Source organism: Pteropus vampyrus, unplaced genomic scaffold (assembly GCF_000151845.1).
Source record: "Pteropus vampyrus isolate Shadow unplaced genomic scaffold, Pvam_2.0 Scaffold140, whole genome shotgun sequence".
Lineage (NCBI taxonomy): Eukaryota > Metazoa > Chordata > Mammalia > Chiroptera > Pteropodidae > Pteropus > Pteropus vampyrus.
The window spans coordinates 3,646,433-3,669,159 of NW_011888921.1; the positions used below are offsets into that span (position 1 = coordinate 3,646,433).

The 22,727-nt window shown below is 39.2% G+C and overlaps 1 protein-coding gene across 4 annotated transcripts in view; it reads left to right on the forward strand.

The window, feature by feature from the left end:
- Positions 1–22,418, forward strand: part of PCED1B (PC-esterase domain containing 1B) — a 151,747-nt gene extending 129,329 nt beyond the window's left edge. Inside the window, exons 1-5 of one of the 4 annotated variants that reach the window (XR_002782331.1) lie at positions 9,700–9,840; positions 12,014–12,066; positions 20,760–20,883; positions 21,198–21,314; positions 21,622–22,418. The gene's annotated coding sequence lies outside the window, so the exon portion shown is untranslated. Of the gene's footprint in view, positions 1–9,699; positions 9,841–12,013; positions 12,067–19,569; positions 19,702–20,759; positions 20,884–21,197; positions 21,315–21,621 lie in introns of those variants that run through there. The other 3 variants (XR_002782323.1, XR_002782325.1, XR_896357.2) reach the window with 3 other exon arrangements.
- The last annotated feature ends 309 nt before the right edge of the window (positions 22,419–22,727 follow it).

Here is a 22,727-nt window from a genome sequence, read left to right on the forward strand (position 1 = left end):
TAAGCTTTAGGCCTGGTGGTCAAATGGGCTGAAATTACACAGACTTGCCCGTAGGCAGGCACTTGTTTGACCAGGGCAGGCATGACCAGGCAAGACTTACAATACAGAGGGACATGGTGCTCCTTTGGAAGGCGCACTCCAAAAAGGAAGAAGCAGAGTGGATTTAACAAGCCCAGTGATTCTTCCAAAATTGTGATCATATTACTCACTCCAGAGCCCCAGGGGTGGAAAGAGTAAAGGGGCAAAAAGAGACAAAGCCTGCATTTAGAGAAATTCTCATTACGGAAGCCAGGTGAGGAGAAAAGGTGCCTCTCCTCTATATCAATCGGGGTTCTGCCAGCAAAACAAAATCCACACCGGATTATTGAATGAAGGGTATTGAACACAGAGGATTAGCCATGCAAGTGTTGCAGCTACTGCCAGATATGCCTCTCAAAGCAGAGAGAAAAGACAAAAACGCCTTGGCTTCTCCTCTCCTCCAAAACTCCAGGGCTCCACCAGTGCTCTTCACTGGCAAACCTAATCTAGAGTGGGTGGTCAAGAGAGCCTGGAAATCAGACAGACAGAGCGCAGGCAGGGAATGGGTCTGCGAGTAAAGAGGCAAATAGATAAATTAAAGAGGAATGCACATCACAAATCACACACCAAAACCTAAGTGTATCTTCACCATTTCTTCACATTTCTGTCCTATAGCAGCTGCCATGTTTCTCTTCATCTTTTCTTTTCAACTCAACTCTATCACTCCCTACCGGCTGTCCGCTGTTCCCCTATACCTCTCTCAGAATCACCTCCACAAAAACTTTATACATAAGTTGGGGAGTTCAGTTTACTCCCTTCTCATCTCTATTAAAGCTGGCTCTCCACAGGGCCTCCCTTGGTAACCATTTAGGGCTTTGTGATTGGGTAAATAGTATTAATGTGACCAACTTGGTCATCACAGATTAGTTAAACCTGGGGCAATGGAGTTATCCAACTAAAGAGAGAGATTTGCTCAAAATAAGGTCATCAGGAGGAGCTCTGCTGCTTACCTTTCCTCTTTCAAATTAGAGAAATTGATGGTGTAGGCTTAATAACCTTGGTTAATGCCTAAGTCAAAAAGCATCCCCTGCAGCCCCCAACTGGCCTGTGTAGGTGTTTATTTTTGCATTTAACAGAACAGAAAGGACTTGTTTCATTTTCTTGGAAATTGATATATTCTTGGAATTTAAATATCTGTGGTTTAGCTTGTGGGCTCACTATTGAAGGATGGTAATCATTGCTAAACGTAGATGAAAAACATTAAAATAGTGCCTGGGACATAATGGTAACTTAAAAACTGTGTGTTGATAAAATACAGAGAGTTTATATGATTGCATTAGTTTACTAGGGCTGCCATAACAAAGTACCATGACAGAAATTTATTTTCCCACAATTATGAAAGCTAGAAGTCTGAGATCAAGGTATTGCAGGGTTAATTTCTTCTGAGGCCTCTCTCCTTGGTATATATATAGTTGGTTGTTTCCTATCTATGCCTTCACATGTTTTTCCTTCTGTGTAAATCAGTGTCCTAATCTCCTCTTTTTATAGAGACATTAGTCAGAAAGTTACTTTCTTTTAACTTTACTACCCCTTTAAGATTTTATCACCAAATAAGGCACTAGGGGTTATTTTGAGGTACTAAAGGTTAAGACTTCACCATATAAATTGGGAGAGTAACAAAATTTCATCCCATCATCCAAAGTCATACTTTATCTCAGGCAATGACTTCATTATCTGAACTATGGAGAACAATACAAATATTTTCATGGTTAACTTTATTGTTGATGATGACAGGACCAGGATTAGAATATAGATTTCCTGGTACCCTAATCCATGTCTGCTGGCTCTGTTAGTCTGTCTGTCTTTCTATTGTGTTGGGATTATACAGCATAGTTGTTAGACAATCAGGCTGTGGGTCCAAATCCCACATCTGCTACTTATCAACTACTTGACCTTGGACTAGCTTCTTAACATCTCTTAGTTTGGTTTCTGCATCTATATATTGGGATAGTAGTACTACCTTTCTCTCTAAGAGGGATGAGGATTCAATGAAATAATGCATTTTGTCAAGGAGGAAAACTTTTCCTCTACCCTCTTAAGTTTAGTGTTTGGGGCCCTGCAAATTAAACTAAGGAAAGACAGATTAAAAGGAGAAAAACACAATTTTTATTAATATTTACATGCACAGGAGTTCACAGAAAAGGAGTGAAACTCAAAGAAATGGTTAACCTGAGGGGCTTATATACCATTATAACAAAGGGAAGGGGGTTTAGATTTCAAGAGATGATAAATTGTGGGGAAGTGACTAGGAAATATATCAGGAAACTAATGGAAGATAAGGGTTATTTTAGTAAAGTCTGTTTATGCAGACTCATCTCCATGTTGACTCTCCATCTCCAGGGATTAGAGTTGCTCTTCCCTTCTGGGAGAGAGAGGCCCTGTCACAAAGGGAAATTTATGCCCTGCTTTTAGGCAGACGAGGGGAGAGCAGGGAACTCTTCTGTGTCTATTGGTTCTCAGTTGCCTTCAGCTCAAAGTAATTCTTATGCCAAAATGACATGTTTTGGGGTGGCATATCCTGATCCCCTTTAACGTAAAGTGCCAGTCTGGTCACAGTAAGTGCTGGATAATTATCTATTATTCCCATAAAATATGTCCCTCCATTATGGGACTGGAGCCTGGCCAGCCATAGCAGCATGGAAAGGGGATGAAGCTTTTTTTTTTTTTTTTTTGTCTTTTCCAGTTTTTCTGCCCAGACTTTCTACAAGCAAGATTTTCCACACTTCGAACATATTTGATCCATCCTGAAAATTCACTCAAGTCTGTTCTCTTCTCTGCACTCACCTTGCCACAGTACTGGTTCAGGTTCATACAGCACAGGCTGCCATCTGTCTAGCTCCCATCCACCTTCCCATATTGTACACCAGAGAAAATGCAGAATCCTTCATGCATTCTCCAATGCCTTCAGAGTAAATTTCATGTGCAAAGCCCAGCACCATCTGCTCTGCACTTAACTTTTCAGTTTGAGTTCCCTCTCCCTTAGCTCACCAGTGAACTAATAACTATCACTGACTGAGGGGCGCATTCTCCTGCCTCTGGGCCTTTGAGTGGGGGCATCACTGCCTGAAGCTCCTCTCTCCCCCTTTACTCATGCAAACGTTGCCTGCTCTTAGTAATGTTTCTCAGCTGCCCTGCTGCTACTCTCTCCTCATTTTTGTTGATTAAGGTGCCTCCTATCTTCTACAGAGTTGTAATTGTGCATTTTCTTCTTCATCTCTGCAAGTCATGAGGTCTTTGAAGAAGGGACCACATTTAGTTTATCTCAGAATCCAAGCACCCAGCACAGGCGTGGCATAGAGCAGGCACTCCTTAAGTGCTTATTGAATAAATGATGCCATTTAGTCTGTCTATGGTGGCCCTGGAAACCAACAATAATTTAATGACCTCATCTCTGTCTGAAGTTCAGGGCTTCTGGAAAGAATATGTAAAGGGAAAAAGAGGTGACTGGTAGTGATCCTGAAAAAATTATGCGGATGAAAGGAATGGTTGTAATGTAATGAAATAGCCTTTGTAAGTTTCCTTTGGGAAGATATATGTTAATTTCTCAAATGTCTGAACATCTGTGTATTTTCATGGGGGAATATACAGCGCCTTTTCTAACACACTTGAAATGGGGTATTTCCCTTCCAAATGAAAACCAATTAAATAAATTATAATTTTTCCCCTTGGTGCTTACAAAGTGTGGGAGTTGTCACCAAACATTACTAAATGTTCTAATTTAGTCATAAATGGGCTGAAAGCATGAGCATAATTACTAAGTCCAAAGTAAGTTGTTCTAAATATTTTATCTTGTTCAGCATATGCTGTTAAAAAAAACCCTCAAACTATAATTGTCAACATTCGATTCACAAAAAGTAAACAACAGCTGAGCATAATGGGATGATAAAGAATCACTCCATAATTCCTGACATATGGTAAAGAGTATGTCCATGTTGAAGTGGAAGATGATCACGTTGATCAACTGAGTTATTTTCTTCCTTCAAATTCTTCTTATAGGAAAAACATCCCTAGGAAAACTGGAGACATTTTCCTAAAGCAGACAGGGGAGAACGTTGAACAGTGTAGTTTGATCTCAAGCAGTAAGAATTTAGAACTCACTATGGTGTATGAAAGGGGCGAAGTAAAAAAGCCACATACTTCTGTAAGAGCCATCATTCTAGAACTATCGTACATGAAATGAACAAATGTATGTGGAAAATGTGTGGATAAATTTGTGAGTTTTAATTTCTGTGAATAAACTCTCATGGGCCCAGCCTGTGATACAACTTGTGATGATTTGGATTCATTCTAAATAATGGACACTTAATCTGTTTCTAGGGAAGACCACTGGGAGCCTGCTTGAAATTTCTTTTTCTTTATCAAATGTTTTGAATATATGGGTTTTAAGCTCAAAGGAGATGAAGACATGCACCGGAAAACAATGTTTCAGTCAACAATGGACCACACATACAATGGTGCTCTCATAAGATGATAATGAAGATGAAAAATCCCTATTGCCTAGCAACATTGAACTGCATTACTCACAGGTTTGTGGTGATGCTGATATAAACAAACCTACCGCGCTGCAGACATATAAAAGTGTGACCCATACAATTATGTACAGTACGTGATACTTGAAAATAAATGACTGTTACTGATTTATGCATTTACTATACTGTATTTTTATAGTTATTTTAGAGTGTACTATTTCTACTTATAAAAAAAATTTGCTATAAAACGATATGCCGTGTTACACCAGCGGCAGCCTCATACATCTCGTGTTTACAAGTCTCTTTTTTTTAGTATTTAAAAATTTTTCAATTACAGTTAACATTCAACATTATATTAGTTTCAAATATACAGCATAGTGGTTAGACACTTATATAACTTATGAAATGCTCCTCCAATAAGTCTAGTACCCTCTAACACCATACTTAGTTATTACAATATTATCGACTATATTCTCTATGCTGTACTCTATATGCCCAATACTATTTCATAACTGCCAATTGGTACTCCTTAATCCTTTCACCTTTTCACCAAGTCTCTTGATTGCGTTATTGTCTCTTGTGCTTGATTTAATCTCGTGTTGTTTTGTACAGTAACATGTTGTACAAACTTGTAGCCTAGGAGCGACAGGCTGTACCATAAAGCCTAGGTGTGTAGTAGGCTACACCATCTGGGTTTGTGTAAGTGCACTCTATGATGTTTGCACAACCACAAATCACCCAACGATGCATTTCTCAGAATGTATCTCCATGTTAAGCAGTGCATGACTGTATATATAAACCATTTATTTTCAGAGTGAAGCACTAGAGGGGAAGGAGGGTGTGTTCCTCTTGTTCTAACCAAATACTTCAAAGCTGCCCTACGAGACAAAGGTGGGGCCATCTCCAGAAAAAACAAACCTTGCTTCTTGGTTGAGCGAGATAAGAAGCAGAAGCCCAGCTTGGGGACAAAGGGCTTTGTAAAGAAATGTTGAGGAACAAGACTATCTCTTTGTTTTTTCACATGAATAATGATGATCTACTTTAAATTCTTTTTGGAATGAGCAGTGGGGTTTGGGAGCGGGTATTAAATAAATTAACAAATCATTGAACTGATTAATTAATAACCACACCTAGGCAGAGAGAAATGAACTGGTGGTTCACTGAGAACACTCCAAGGAGGAAAGGGTGTGTTCCGAGTGGCCTGATGTAGGGGAAATCCAGCAATCTGGAGGCAAAGGATGACTTTCTAAACTTTAGTTTTGGGAGATAATCATTAGTATTGTAAATATGCTTTGCAACTCTAAAACCCCATAAACTGTGACTTATCTCATTCTGCTATCTCTTTAAAGCGCTGTTTTGGTTACTGAACTAAAGGGGGTTCATTTGCCTACATGCATCAAAGCAAAATGAGACATGAACAGGAGTTTGCAGCAAAGAAAGGAAAGGTTTATTATTTAAGTTAATGGCACAGGTGAGCTGGCACACAAAGACCTGTCTTCCTGATGGCCTCTAGGGAATAGGTTAGGTAGAGGAAAACTCATTAGTCATGGTAGTAGCTAAAGGAGTTGGAGTCATGGGCTCTACTGATTGGTCAGGCCTAGGGTGGGAGGCGAGTAATCATTATATCAAGTCCTGATGTCAGTCATGGCGTCATTCTGTCTGGTTTCTAGGGAATGTGGCTCTAGGGTCGTTCTGCCTTCATGGGTCTGGAGTTGAAACACAACAGAGGTCAAGATGTTATCTTCAGTTTGACTGAAACTGGGTTTCTGTGGCCAACAGACCTGAGGCTTTGTTCCTAAGACTATTTGATGCTGACAGGAATCTGATGTCCTAAGGGCTTAATGATTAAGGGAGTGGTTGTGCATAACGTGCAAAGGTGGAAGGATAAGGAAAGAAAAGAAGCAAGTGAGTCATGGTGCTATTAAACTAGACAAGTCTAGTTTGAATCAAAGAGAAAGATAAAGAGACAAAGTTATTTTAAAGAAGTGAAGTTTTTGCACAGTTACATTTCAGAAAATGATAGCCTGATAATTAATCTGATTAATCTGAATAAATATAAAGGCTAACTTTTCACAGAGCTCTTCATCATGCCAGGCAGTGTATCTGTCTAAGCACAATGATCTTTTCTGTACAGAGACTCTGTTAAGCTCAAAAGAAGCTCCAAGGACACAAGAGGTGGGAACCACGGAGACAGCACGATAAACAGGCATACACATTCTGCTCAGTCATGCTACTTCAGGGTAAAACTCAGGATGATTTGTCTGAAAAATATCTGTAAGGTTCATTGTATGGATCCTTGATGGAAACAATGGCATTACCATTGCCTAAGACACAGGGGAAAATAGTGAGGATTCTGGACATCCCTAATGAGAGAGGACCCTGAACATTAGACTGGTTTCACTTCTGTCAATCAAAAGCCTGTGGCAGGCTCGGCACTATCCTGGAAAACTTAAGAAAAGTAGGGAGTAAGTGTAAAGCCCGGAATTGCTTTATGCATGTAGGGGTCACAGGAAGCATTCCACACCTAAGACAGCTCAGGATAGATTGCCAAAGGGAACAGAAGGGGTCCTTCCTCAGTGAAAAGAAAGAACAGGGAACTGAAAAACAGGGAGAGAGCCTTACTCTGCTAGCTCGTAGATATTCTGGCCCCTCTTCTTATGAGACACACAATTATTTCTCACATGTTTGATGATGATGACGACGATGATGATGATGATGATGATGACTTCTTTAAAAATATGTCTTCTTAAAAATGAAATGAAATGAAATTCGAGAATACTGTGTGTCTTCGTTCCAATCCCATTATTTAATCATGAGAAAGAACTGGATTTCATTTAAAGTAGCAGTGTAATGACACCAGATTCATGATATGGATCCTAAAGGCCATAGTCTAGTCATTCTCTTTCTCGAACAATTTTGGTAATTTTGATTCGTCCCCTTTAAGATGTTCTTTTTTCATACGTTATCTTGTCTAATGATACTTATCTAACAACTAAATGTCGAGTCAGGAGATGTTAATTATATGCCATGTCTTATTGTCCTAGTTTAATTTGACCTTTTCTTGATGAGATGTTTTCTTTCCTTGAGTATTGGCATTTTGATGCCACCTAGGCAAGCAAGCTATTTTGGGTTGTTCCTTAATGGGGAACTTCTCATATGAAGAGTTTCACTGTGAAAAATCGGTCCGTCATTTCATTTTATAAATTAGCATTTTTGCTGATTTAAACAGGTTCTGCCCAACTATCTAGACAAAGGCACAAAACATGCTTATATTACATGACAGATGACAAGTGCTACCAGTGAAAATAAATATTATTTTAGGTTCTAGATTTATCTCTGTCTTGTCTAACTGAGAGTCATATCTTGTCTAATTGAGAGAATAAACGTTATTTATTCAAGTTTGAATTTATACTGGCTTACTTCACATATACTTTGCAGGGATATTTGTGTGGGGTAGGAAGAGTGAATTATCTATCAAATTCTCTCATTGATTTTTCATTGAATATTTTTTTCTCATTTTATTGTCCTTAGAGAATTGTTGATTCTGTGGTTTGTGTTTTCCCAAGATAAATCTCTAAGTTTTTGGAATAATTACACTTGCACTTGTCTTTTATGACTAAAAAATAATCGACAGTGCTTTTGGAATGTCCATATTTCACATTGCCTAATTAGACTGTTGAAGATGCTCAGTTTTCTGGTCTATGTTTTCTTTTTGTTTGTTTGTTTTGTTTTGAGAGAAGGTCAGCAGGGCACAGAAAGCTACTTCTCCAAGGTTATTAGAAAATAAAGAATTTATTGTGAACAGCTCCAGAAAGATTTATACAGATCCTTTTTCAAAAATGTAGTATGTAATCTTGCAGGAAAAAGAGGTCTAAGCAGGGAAAATAGGCATATTAGTTTCTCAGGTAAAATATGTTTGGATGCCTCTTGAATTTATGATTTTAGAATAACTTGGTACCATCATAATTACAGTACCACCATATACTTTTCTACATAGTAATACTCCAGGTTAGCTCAGCAAGATCTGATGTTTACAGATGTTTGCTGATTCCTGTAGCATCTAGAGCAGCTACTGAGTCACTCATTCATAAATATTTAATAAGCCCTTTCTAGGAGCAAGACACTATGGCACTATACAGGAGTCTTTTTTAGATTAAATCCTAGTTAGTCCTAGTTAAGAGACTTAAGCACTACTCTTATAATGTTTATTACATTGTTCAAATATCAGCATACATTTGCAAATCCTATATAAGTAAAACTCAAAAAAAACCTGTGATTCAATCACTCTGTACCACAATTTTATTATAAGCAGTGTTGTGTTCCTCCTATCTTGACAGTAACTTTGCTCATAATAGCAGCTTAATAAATATTGTTGATAGTATGCTGACTGAGTGTAGGTATTAAACAAGTAACCCCTATTCCCCCCCCCACTCCCCGAATAATTGATTGCATTATAGCGAGCTTCTTAACTAGTCTCTTCAAATAAATTCTCAGTAGACAGCAAATGAAATGGGCCTAAAATCTGACCCAAAATTCATGTTTTCAGCTTTAGCTAGGTTGACTTTTACTTTGTACATGCATGAGCACAAAATAATTAAATAGTAGAACCCAGGGAGACAGGAAGCAGACAATTTTAACCATAGCTGCTGCTACTGAAGGTTGTGGGTTGTGATGTGTGGGTTGTCTTTATTGTGAAAGACAGGAAGTATCCAGACAGAAGAAAAAAAGGGCATGAACTTCTATAGAGTGCTAACTCTGTGTCAGGCACCATGCCAGTTGCTTATATAAACCATTCTTGGATCTCATAGCAATCTTGAGCTGGAGGCAATTTAGAGTAGAAACACTGAGTTCAGAGGTAGTTAAGTAACTTACCCAAAGTGTCACAGCTCACACTTGGCAGGTCTTGGACTGCAGCTCAGATCAGTCTGCTCCAAAGATTATGCTTTTTCCACTCTGCTCAGTTGTGTCCATCCTACCTTCTGTGGTAAAGGGGCACCTGCATGGCAAGCTGACCATTTGAATTAGGCTTTCCTGATTTTAAGAATAAGACTCAGGTCACCACAAGTAATGAAGAATGTGCTATATCTATTCTTTCAGAAATGAGGAAACCTCATTTGTTGTCAACCTCGTAGTGTTGACAACCTCAAGTGTTGTCAACCTCGTAGTCAAGTCTCGGAGAACCCAGGAAAGGCAGAACCATGCGATTCCAGGAAGGCTAGAATGGCATTGGAACCAGGCTTGAGGAGACTGGAATGAGAATCGCGTAGATGCCAAGACCATTCTGGAAGCGCAGGTGCTGGTGTTTACGGGCCTTCGGGAAGCCCACCTGCCATTAACGTGACCCACTTACTCTCTGCAGGTTTGCTTCTCTAGGTATCTCTGATTCTCTTTCACTGTCAACTGGCTTCCCTATCTTTTACTCGTAATCTTTTCTTATATCATCTGTGTGTCCGTTTATTCTGCTTCCTCTCAACTTCAATTTGCTTACGGCTCCTCATGGCCCCGCTCTACTTCGAGGACTCTTTAACATATTTTGTTAACTGCCCTATTCTCTCAGTGTTTCTTAATTCCAGCTCTGGGAATCAGACCGCTGGAGCCAACCTTCCTTTGTTTGGAAAGGCTATTCATGCCCAAATACCTCATTGGTTGTAAACCAGCCTATAGGTTTTGACTGCCCTTGAGTTAGAAATCCAACTGGGTCTAGTCACTCCAAAAGAGCTGTAGGTACACCTTGTTCCTTTAGGTGTGGCTAGGGACTTGACAGGCAGGATGACTGACATGTTGGCAGTGACCGACAATAATGAAAATTGATCTGTCAATATCAGATCAGCGGCAGTAGGGAAAAAAAAAATCACAAAATGGCAGTTGCACAAGATAACAGCTGCGTAGACTCAGTGAGGGAAAGTCAGCACTAGGAAGAAACAGAAAGACTTTTAATAGGAAATTGAGAGTGCTTGGGGCAATGAACTGCCCACCATGAGTCATCAATAAGACATCTGCTGGGAACAGAGAGCTTCTTACAAGGCAATCACTAAAGACCTTCAGGAACATTTTTTTCTTCTGGTTGTGTTTTATGAAAATGTGTACAATCTCATTGAGAGTTGAGATTTTCTCTTACTTTTAGCCTTGGTATAGAATCTGAGAATATGGTATTCGTTATGTATTTTCTCTGTCAATTAAACTTATTTTTTAAAATTATTTTAATTGTATAAATAACATATAATGCATTCTCACTGTGAAAAATTCAAATAGTACAGATAAAACCAAAGTCTGCCTTGACTCCATTTCCCAAATCCTTCTTCCCCAGAGGTAGCCTTTTTAGTCCTTTTTCTATGCATAAAGTTCTATTTTATTGTTTTGTATAAATGAACAACCATATTCAGTACATTACAATCTAGAACCATTTAAACCAAAGTACACAGGTAAGGTTTTTCACATCTCAGAAATACCTGCGACCAACTTCCACTCACAGATACTGGATGCCAACAAAGGCTAAACAATTCATCAAGCAGACAATTCAAAGGCCAAAACAATCATTTGGCCAAAGTGTAAAGAGGCACACAGATGATATGGCGCCTTATTCCAGAAGCAGAGACCATCCATGGTTTGGCTTCTGCCTGGTTTGGCGTTGTGAACTCTGTAAATAGCAGCTGAACTGAATGAGTATAGAGGTCAGGGTCAGGGTCTGTTAAATAGCAGCTGAATTGAATGAGTATAGAGGTCAGGGTCAGCTGATAAAAACGGAAGTTTCCTTACCACAAACAACCATGAAAAGTCACACAGACAGGCGATAATAAAAAAGAGAGAAACTAAACAAACAAACGAAAATTTTGACAGCCCTCCCTCCCTACACAATCGTTATTTTCATTCCAGCCTCATCACCTAAATCTCATCCAGAGAGTTGAATCAAGAATTTAACTCTGCATACAATCTTCACCAATTTGTAATTTTAAACGTCATGAATTTGGAAAACTTAGACAAGAAAATCCTGAATTTCAAAATTCTCTTTTTCTAAAGTACAATCTATTAATTGTATGTAGCAACTTGAAATAAGATCATGAGACTTCTAAAATGATTAGCAATCAGGGCATCAATTAGCAGTATTTATATATTAACATGTGCTTTTAATCTGTAACACCTGTTTTCTTAATCCAAAATCATTCAAGTACAGACTAAACTTGGGCTGTAAACCATATGAAGGCAAGGATTCTGTTGTTCTAGTCTAACATCTCCCCCCCATGCCTCCAACCCATATTCACAGGACACTTACTATAGCTCATATGTGTGCTTACAACAAATGCATATTGACTGTTGAAAACATAAACATGACAAGGCCCCAGGACACAAGGATTAACGAGACAGACAAAATACTTTATAGAACTTTATAGAGTTAACATTGGTATGGCTGGTGAAGACAAAAAATATCATGCTTAAATACATAACCTAATACATAAAAATCGTTTCAGATAGTAATCAACGAGGGAAAACGTAACAAGCTAAAGGCAGAGAATGACTGAAGGTGAGTGTATTTTAGTTAGGGTGGGCTGGGAAGTCTTTTCTCAGGAGGCATATTTAAGATGAGACATGAATGACGAGAAAGACCCAGTCAGGCCAAGATCCATAGTGCAATTGGAGAAACCAAACAAATCTACATGAAGCAATTAGCAAACTGTTAGGTGTTATACTTAGTATAGGGTGATAATCATGAGAGCATTAATGGTCAGAAGGGCAAAAGCAGTCCTTGAAGTAGGGAAGGAAAAAGATTTTCTTGATCCTCCTAGGGTCCTTGGCTGGGTCTGAAAACCAAACTTACAAAGACAGATATACAGGAGAAAAGCGTACTAATTTATTTAGTATAAGTTTTATGTGACATGGGAGCCTTCACAAGGAAACGAAGGCCTAAAGAAACAGACCTGAGTATTTTTATGCTGGGTTGATGAAGGGTGGACAGTCATGGAGGAATATGATAGGTTAGAGAGTAGGAGGTAAGTGCATAAACTGGGGAACACTTAACAAGGCCTGTTTGTTAGGATTGTTCTGTGTCTCTTTGTCTTCAGAGATAAAGATGTTCCTTTCCTTCAGATATAGGAAGGGCACGTCTCATGTGAAGGTTTTATGACCTGTTTCAGGGGAGACAGTGGAAGAAATGTCCAACTCCTGCCATTTTTTCAAACTCCTTCAGCTTAAAATAGTCAATATGCTGAAGTGCCATATTTTGGGGTAGCTCGTCTTGAACACTATCACTGGTCTCGGTATGTCTTTATCTGGTTTGGGTAGGATTTAGAATGAAGGTTAGGGTGAGGGTTAGGGTTAGAGAAAGGGCAGAGGATTTGACAGAGCAGGGCAGAGGTGAGGCAATGGAGGGAAGCTGGGCATTGACTTTAAGGAAGCGCTTCCAGTCAGGGTCGCACAAGGGCACAGCTGGTTCCTGAGAGGGAGCGCCTCTTTCAGTTTTGTGCACCTCTCACCTCACTTGCCTCACCCTAGTCCCAGCTCTGAGGTTGGGCATGACCTGACTTGGTCAGAAGAGAGTAAGGAGACCCTCCAGTCTAAGAAGGAGAAAAGCACCCATGACATCTAGGAGTTAGCCTGGTGCTGACAGCTTGGTCTTGGCGTTGCTCTGAGCTGGCCTGGCACTGACAACTAGGCTTTGGTGTTTTCCTGTTGAAGGAAAACAATTTAGGGGAACATAAACACCAGACAAGGCCACTCTGTGATCCTGATGGATCAAGATAAAAACAAGACCACTTCATAATCATGTCTGAACTTAGACAAAACATGAACCTTGTCCAAAAGACACAATACCAAACATCTTCTCTTCCAGCTCATGAGTGACAGCTGTTCTTTACCAATTATGGCTTTAGTCTCCCTCCACTCTGCCCTCCCAATACCTAACATTTATTAGGATACCAATCATAGAGTTACCTGGCTTCTTGACGGCATCCATTCCACAGCAAAGCCCTGCCTCCTTAAACACTCCCCCAAATTGGCAAACACAAACCTAAGTCTTGTCAGTCTTTCTAACACCTTGGTACTGAGATACCCATGGCTCCCCATGGGGTGTGTTCTCCCTGCTGAGAGTAATCAACTTGGCCTGTGCAGAGCTGTTCCTGGTGGTCTTCACTGGAGGGCACTGACATTGGCAAGAATGCATAACATTGAGGGGTGTAGAGAAATGAGGTTGGGTGGTAGGAATGGGTCAGTTTATGAGGCTGAGCATGTAGGTGGGCTCAGCCTTGAAAGCTAGACTGAGGCTGTAGAAAGGAAACACACTGTCATTTAGGAGCAAAGACTGGCCTGAATGGAAATTACGGCATTGGAAAGTTGATGTGGCTGTGAGCACGATTGATGTGGGGGTAGGGTGGGTGGCCTGGGCTATAGATTGCTTTTAATAGATAGGAAAACTGAGGTAGCAGTTCAGTGACTTCCCACAATTTGCATATGGACTAAAACAGGGCTTCTGGGTCTCTTGTTTTTAACATTAGCAGTAGCTCCTTGTGGCTCACCCGACTCCTACCCTAACCACATTTCATATTACCAGAAAATTAAAACCACTTCTTGGCTTTTCAAAAACATCACCTAATATGGAAATTTCAATGAAGAATTTAATAAAAAGAACAATTTATTAAACTTAATTTTATCATCCATTAAGCGAGCTGAAAAGGAAACGTCTTTGCCAACTGCTCGATTCTCAGTCTTGTTTTTCCAGAGACTGGAATTCCTTTGCCTATCACAACTTTCGGGAGATCACAGCTGTGTGGCAACTCAACTGAGAAAGCTCCAGGGCTTCCTTCAAACTTAGCCCTCTTTCATTTCTGCATCCTTCCACCACAGGCATTATTGACACTCAGAGAGGCCAAGAAGAAAGAGATGGCTAAGAAAACCTGACTCCTGGTGGAAATGCATCCCAATAAATAGAATTGGTCCATATTGGGCTTTTAAGCTGGAATTTCCAAAAAGAGGCCCGATTTCAAAGGAAGATAGATATTCCAGGACTAGGTCACAGAGAAAGACTGCTCAGCCTTGGAAAGGACAATGTGTGGGCCTGTGTCCCAGGATCTAAGGCAGAAACTTGTCATTTCTTTTCTTTGTGTAAGTCTGCGTGATGCCAACTCTTCCTTTATTCTTGGGTTATTATGTGTGTTTCCTTGTTTTTCTAGGCTGTCAGATCCCGGAGGGCAGGATGCACTGCTGATTCACGTCTGTATTCTCCACAGAGTTAGCTAGTGCTTATGGCCAAATAGGTTCTCGGTCATTGGCTGACTTTGAATGTGAAATGCACTGAAGATGCATTTCAAAAATAGTTGGCTTTCTCTGATGAGAGTGTTGCTAGCTGGGAAGGTGCTATAGGGTAACTTCTCAGCAGGATTTGAATTTTGAGTGCCACGGAAAGAGCAGAATGATTAGAAGCTAGGTGCATTTCACTAGGATATACTCTGTTATCTTTGTTTTACATTTAAATGAAACATTTAGGTCTACGTAAATTTGGATGACACATTAAGGGCAATTTCCTCAGCGTGATTCAGGTTGCTGATTAGAAAACTGAAGCCTCCTGGAGTATTCTGTTTGTGTTACTGATTGGTTAAGGGCTGTTTACATCATGGGGTGAGTTCATTTTCCCCTTGGAAAACTGAAGAGCAGTGCCTTTAAGGTATAGCCAAAGCAAACACTTTCTTTAAAAAGTCCGATCTCCTGGGCTGAAGCTCTCGAGCTCTCTCTAACTGCACAGGAAACAAAGAAATGTCAGCTGCACAGTAGAGTGACTATTTAACCTCTGGCAAAAGGAGTCTGACCTTTGTCCTCAGCTTCTACGAGGCAATCCCTAGTGTTTTTCTTCTTTTCGGGGAAGTGGATACTCTGACAATGGGATTTAGGGTGAGGACTGGCCACACCAAAAGGATCTACCACATGACTTAAGGCAGGCGCTTCGGTGGCCTGGAGACGGAATCAACCACATGGGCAATTGATCAATCAATTATGTCTGTGTAATAGAGCCTCAATAAAAACCAAACAGAGGCTTGGGCGAGCTTCCCTGGTTGGCAATATTCTGGATGTATTGTCATGCATTGATGTCACCCATTGATGTTGGTCAATTACCCTGACTCTCCAGGGGGAAAACAAACAGAAACTCTGCATGTGGAGCCCTCTAAGGACTCTGTCTCTTCTTTTGCCTGATCTTAATCTGTATACTTTCCCTGGAACAAACCCTAACTATGAACATTCCCGCTTTCATTTGAGTTCTATGAGTCTTTCTAGAGATTACCACGCCTGAGGGGGGTTTTGTGACCCCGTCAACTTGCGGTTAGTGTCAGAAGTGAGGACAGTCTTGGAAACTTTGTCCTCTGACTTTGCAGTTGGCCTTCAGTTCCTCGCATGCACTTTTCTCAGACCCCAGGCCCTGGGAATAAGAAACTAGTTTGCTCTTAGGGGAGGATCTATACTGAGATTGGGAGTACCCCAGTTCAGAGTGCCCGTGGTGGGGGACAGCGGGCAATGTTCTCCATCTCCCCCTGCAACTCTCCCCAAGTCTATAACGGTATAAGTTTACCAGCTAACTAAACATACTAAAAGAAAATGCTTTAATGGAGTCTAAGGCACCTGAGCACAAAGTAGAGGAAAGAGCAGTGAACTAGAAAACACCAGACCAAAATTCTAGCTCAGGCTTAAACTCTAGAAACCTCTCTGAGTCTGTACAGCCCAGTCTCCTGGACTTCAGTTTTCCCACCTGTAAAATGGGAAGCATAGTCCCTAGCTTTATCACTTTAAAAGGTTATTAGAAGAAACGACTGAAATAATGCATGTGAAAAGGTTTAGAAATAATGCGTGTGAAATAATGCATGTGAAATAATGCATGTGAAAAGGTTTGGAAACCTGTGACTTGATATTTATAGAAACAGACAATATTAATATTGTCATCTTATTCCTAGCCATTTTGTAGACGAGACCCAAGGGCCAGAAGTGACAAATATCATAAGTTAATAGAACTGGGAATCCATGTCTCCCATGTTTTCCATGGTGGTGACTTTTTAATAAAACTTCATGCAAGAGCATTCCTTGTCCAGAAGGCAGGCTTTTGATGACCTCAACTGTTTAGAGCAAGCAGGAAAGTGTCTCTGAACCTAAAACGGCTATCGTAAATATCACTTTTCAATGGAACCCTCCAACCACACAGACTGGAGGTTAGTTGAAAATTATTATTTATCAGATTAGAAGCTACAGAATAGGTGAGGTGAAGTAGCTAGAGGTAAAGTAGCTAGAGGCTAATAAACAGTGATATCTGAGAAAATCATAGTGGCAACAATCTCAGTTAGGGGTAAAACAACACAACATAACTTGTTCTCATTGCTAATCCCTGTAATGATGTTCCTGAGCATTAAAAGAAATTAAATTATGTTCAGTTTGCTCTGAAGCAAGGCAAAGGAAGGAAGTAAAAAAATATTGAAAAGATAGAGACATGGTCATCATTTTGTGTAGATGATATAATTGCATAGAGAGAAAACTTGAAGGAATCAACCGAAAAACTATTAAAATAATAAATTAATCTCAGTTTCCTCATGGTTGTTGTGAAGATTAGCACTTGCACATGGCCCTGATCATAGTAGGTCCCTGACAGGTTGTGGAGAATAAATATAAGCTTTATATTCAAAACTCCAGAGCTTTCCAGTACAATAGAACTCACCAATTAGTAATAGAAAAAAAAAATTACTACATTTGTAATAGCAATAACAAGCCCCAAATCGAAAATCCCATGAAAGAAAAATATGTGTAGCAACTATATGAGGAAAATTATAAAATTACAGAGAGAAAAATGATTTGAATAAATGGAAAAATGTGCTAAGATACTGAATGTCAAAACAGGATATTGTAGAGATGTCACTTTTTTCCCAAATTAACTTAAATCCTTAGAGTTATTCCAGGCAAACTATCTACCCTACTATTTTTGGAACTTGGCAAGATATCTTAAAATTTCATCTGGAATCATAACAAGCAAGTATGTTGAAGAATATTTGTGAAAGGGAAAGAAAGGTAGGGATGGTTCTAATGTATGGAGTATATTATATAGTGTAGGGGAGGAAAAATTTCCCTCTACTCTCTTGGTTTCTGTGGTTGGGCTTGAGGAAAAAATATATATATATATAAATTTTACTTACTATTTTTATGTGCACATTGGAGTCCTCATAAGGAAAATGGAGACCAAAAGAAGTTAGGACAGAGGGCTTATATACTTAAAAAAACAAACCAAACAAACAAAGAAACGAGAAGTTTGTGAAGAAATGACAAGACAAAGGGGTTTGGCCCAGGAAAAATGGAAAAGTGACTAAGAAATATATGGGGAAAACTAATGAGAGATAAGGGTTATTTTAGTTTGCACTCATCTATTTGGTGTTGACTTCTAGTCTCTGACTATAAGAATATTCTTCTCTTCCTGGCTCAGGAAGGGCACCCTTCCCTTGGGAAATTTTATGACTTACTTTTAGGTAGAAAGGAGGAGGTCAGAGAGCCCTTCCTGCATCTGCTGTTTCTCAAGTGCCTTCAGCTCAAAATAATCAATATGCTAAAATGGCATATTTTGGGGTGGCATGCTCTGAATCCCTTCAATAGCTATAATAATTAAACCAATATGGGATGGATGCAAGCCTAGTCCGATCAATGGAACAGACAGCTCAAAAACAAATCACGGGATTTATTTTGCTAAAAAGGAGATATCTCCCATCAATGGGGTAAAATGTTACTCAGTAAGTGGTGCTTGGAAAAATGGTCAATTATTTATGGGGGAATCTATTTAAATTCTTTATATATAGCAAAATAAATTCTACACAAATTAATTGAATTTGACTTATAAATTATCTTGCTTCTTCATTCACTGAGAAAACTGAAGCAATTTTCAGACACCCACCACCCCCTCTATTCACCAACCATCATTCCTGCCCCTATACTCAGCTTTCCCTCTATTTTAGACAAACTATCCTTCCTCCTATCTAAAGCCAATTTCTTCACTGGAGGCCTAGAGCAGCTCTGTCCAACAGAAATGTAATGCAAGCCACATATGTAATTAAAATTTTTCTAGTACCTATATCGAAAAGGTTAGAATAGCTGAAAATAAATTTAATAATATCTTTTATTTAATTGAATATATTCAAACTATCATTTCAATATGTAATCAACATAAAAATTATTCAGAATTATCTAAAATCTCACTTGTTACCAATTCCACTGCGACATTGTGGTCCGAGCCATCATCACATCGCACCAGGATTACTGTAATAGCCTCTCCACAGGTCACTCTGCTTCTACTCCCATCTCCTTAAAGTATATGTATCCCACAGAGGATATGATACATTCCAAGAACCTCAATGAGTGCCTGAAACCTCATATAGTACCAAACCCTATAAATATTATGTTTTTTCCTATTATTACATACATATAAGTTTTAATTTAGAATTAGACAATTTCATGGATAGAAGATTCGTTCTTATCATAGATCTCAACAACCTTAACATACATATTTTTTTTCTTAAGTCAAGAACTTTTACCTTTGCACTTAAAGTAAACACTTTACAGCTCCCTTTGGCATATCCGAATTGCCAGCATCACTACTCTTGTGATTTGGGACCATTATTAAGTAAAATAAGGGTTATTTGAACACAAACACTGTGATACTGTGACAGTTGATCCGATAACCAAGACAGCTGCTAAGTGACAGACAGGCAGGGAGCGTATACAGTGTGGATACGCTGGACAAAGGGATGATTCACATCCTGGGCGAGACAGAATGAGAAAGCAGATTTCATCATGCTATTCAAAACAGCTCACAATTTTACAGTTATAAATTATTTATTTCTGGAACTTTCCATTTAATACTTTCAGACCACAACTGACCACGGGTAGCTGAAACCTTGGGAAGGGAAACTGCTGATAAATGGGGAACTACTGCATTTTCAACAGATCATCCTGAGTGATCTCGTCAAACCTAAGTTAGATCACAAACCTTCTAATGATGGCCATTTTTTTTTTTTTTAAGAGTAAATGTCGGAGTCCTTCCAATGTCACACGAGATCCCCCAACCTCTCTAACCACATCTCTGACCACTCTCCCGCTTGCTCACTCCACTCCAACCACAGCGGACTCCATGCTGCACATCTGAGCATGCCAGGTATCCTCTGGCCTCAGAGCTTTCACACATGCTGTCTGTTTTGCTTAGAATGTTCTTCCCCCAAATATCTGCCTGCCTTACTCTCTCATTTCCTTTAAGCATCTTCTTCAAATGTCATCTCTTCAAATGAGTTCTACTCTGATCACCTTGTTTATAATTGCAACAAGTGCCCACCTCTCAGCCCCTATCCTGGCACCGCTGACCTCCATAATCAGGCTCTTATTACCTTCTAATACGTCATCTAACATACTTATGAATTCTGGTTTTTTTCCTCCGTCCTCTATTAGTAAGCTCCATGAGGGCAAGAAATATTGTCTGTTTTGTTTTATATATGTATAAAACAATGTATACCTAGAACAATGTCTCACATATTAGATGCTCAATATTTGTTAAGTAAATGAATGATTAATTAAATGAATGAGAAATATATGAGGAACTACTTTCTAGATATAGAAAAGATAAAAAGGAATCACAACCAAGAGAATTCTACATTTTACTATGTACAAATTTAAAACGTTATTATGTGTAACAAAACACAAAAATAGACTACTATATTATATATTTTAGATAACCGCAGGTCTCTCCCAAAGTAAGAGATTTTTAAAATTTTAGAGTAAATGAGTACTCATAATAAAAATTCAAGTTTTAATTCATTTTTTCCCACTCTGGGGAAAAAAAGTTGAGGTTATTATATGATTATATGCCCTTTTGCTGAAGGCTGCCTACATAGCTCTACATTTTCTCCACAGTATTGATATAAATTAGGATTTACTTATGGGACTTTTACCCACTAGCAATTTTCTGTCCATGCTTGTTATTCCTAATAGCTCCACGATTCAAATTTTTATTTTAAGAACTATTTTAAGCAAGTGAAATCTAAAAAATTAGGAAAGACATTTTTAGCTATCACTGGAATTTAAAATAAGTTTTTTAAAAAAAATGCACATGGAATTATCTTAATGATATTAAATGGCTTTTCTATAAATACTCTTCGAAGGAACTTATATAAAAAGCTTTTAGGTAATTAAGGCCAATGTTTGACATTGTTTTTCAATCAGGAAGGGTTTGGATTGAAGCTGAGAAGAGACTAAGGAGAATTCCGACTGATGTTCCTGTGTTCTTCCCTGTGCTGGGTCCCACCCACAGACGGAGGAGACTTTCTAGCCCACCCTCACTGTGCAGGTGAGAAAATCAAAACTGGAGAGTTAAGTAAGTTCCATTTGCCAGACAATTTCAACATCTGGGCCCTCTCAGTTTTGATTTATGATTTCTTAAAAAAATTTTTTTCCCTGTGTGAGTTGAGAGATTCCTGGTTCTTCGTACACTGAGTAATTTCGGATTGTATACTGAACATTTTGAATGTTACGCTATGGGACTCTGGGTCTTTTCTAAGTCCTACGGATGATGTTGATATTTTTGTTTCAGCAGACAACTGAGCCAAATGGTTAAGGCTGCAAGTTCTGTTGGTTGTGGTTTCTCAATCTGTTCTCTTTCAGAGCCTTTTCTGTGCTTTTAGACGTGTCGTGTGGAGGCACCACGTAGTGGCCACTCTGGGGTCAGGATAGAGGTCTGTCCCTTAGTTTTGGTGTTAAGGATTGGATCCACGTTCAGAGGTGAGCCTAGGAGTCCATAAGGAAATTTTATAGGGTTATATTTCAAAATTCTTCTCTTTGCAATGTCCCTGCTACTTTTAAGTGCCCTGGGATTTCCACTTTCAGTACTGGGGCTTTAGTTACTCTGTCCTTCGTGTACTTCCAAGGATGGCATCTGCATTTGGTACAGATGGGAGGGAGTGGGAGGAGAGAAAGAGGAAAGAAACAATAGAGGTTTGTTCTCTTCTTGAGACTTCGGTTTCTTCTGTTGGAGAGAAAGTTTCCTCTTCTTCAGAGTTTTCAATCCCTGTCCCTGTCACCGCTGCAGGATTGCTAGGAGAATGGGGAGCGAGAAAAGGAAGAAAAAGGAAAACAACGAAGAGTTTACCTACTTTCTCTGAGGATCAGAAGTCCGCTTGCTGCTCTTTAAGCAGAGCAGAAGGCTTCTAGAGCTCTCTCTGTTTATGCCCTTCGACGTTGTGGCTTGCCTGAGTCAAAGGAGAAAAGGAGAAAACAGAGTTAAAACAGCAAACTGATGGCCCGTTTGGTGGGACTTTGATTCCTGATCTTCTTTCCTGATCCTCCTGCTCCTGTTTACTTTTCAGTCATCAGCTCGCTGCACCGTGCATTCTGTCCAGATTCTATAACTGAATTTAGTGGAGACACAGGATGGTTTATGCTTATTTCACCGTATCTAGACTAGAATAAAACATTTCCATTATAAAATTACAAATTAGAAAAATCACTTAATCGAAAAATGGTTAAGAAAGAACATTGGAAATTCAGCACTATAATAGAACTACTGTGCACATTTGGCATATGCAACCTTCCAGATATTTTCTATGCATATACGTTAGTTTTAATACATAAAATGGAATTGGTATAGATATGTGATTAAGCAGGAATCTTTCCTAGTTTGAATTTTATCTCTCTAGCATTTATAACCTGTGACCTCTTGAGCAAACTACTAAATCTCTCATTATAAAATAATCATGAATAAACATCAGTCAAATGGGAATGACAATACCTGTCTACCTCACAGGTTGTGAGGGTTAAATTAGTTAATATCTGTAAAGCAGTCAGAAAACTGCTTGACACATAAGTGCTATAAAAGTGTGCATGTTATTATGTGTAGTCTCTTTTAATTAAAATAAGATCACCCTCTAATTCAATTCAACTAATACACATCGAATGTCTGCTTTGTTGCTATGATTAAAAAGCCCTGGGCACTATGGATTGGTGAGATCTTCCTTCGCTAATGGCAGTAGTAGTTTATGTTCACAGAAACAATCATATGCTGGCCTATGATTATCGGTTTAGATGTCCACCTTGGCAGGATTTAAACAGGCAAGGACCTGGAAAGAGATTCAGAATCCTCCTCCACCCCCAGCTGCATTCCCTGTTAGCTAATCCTATGTGCAGGAAAAGGCCACT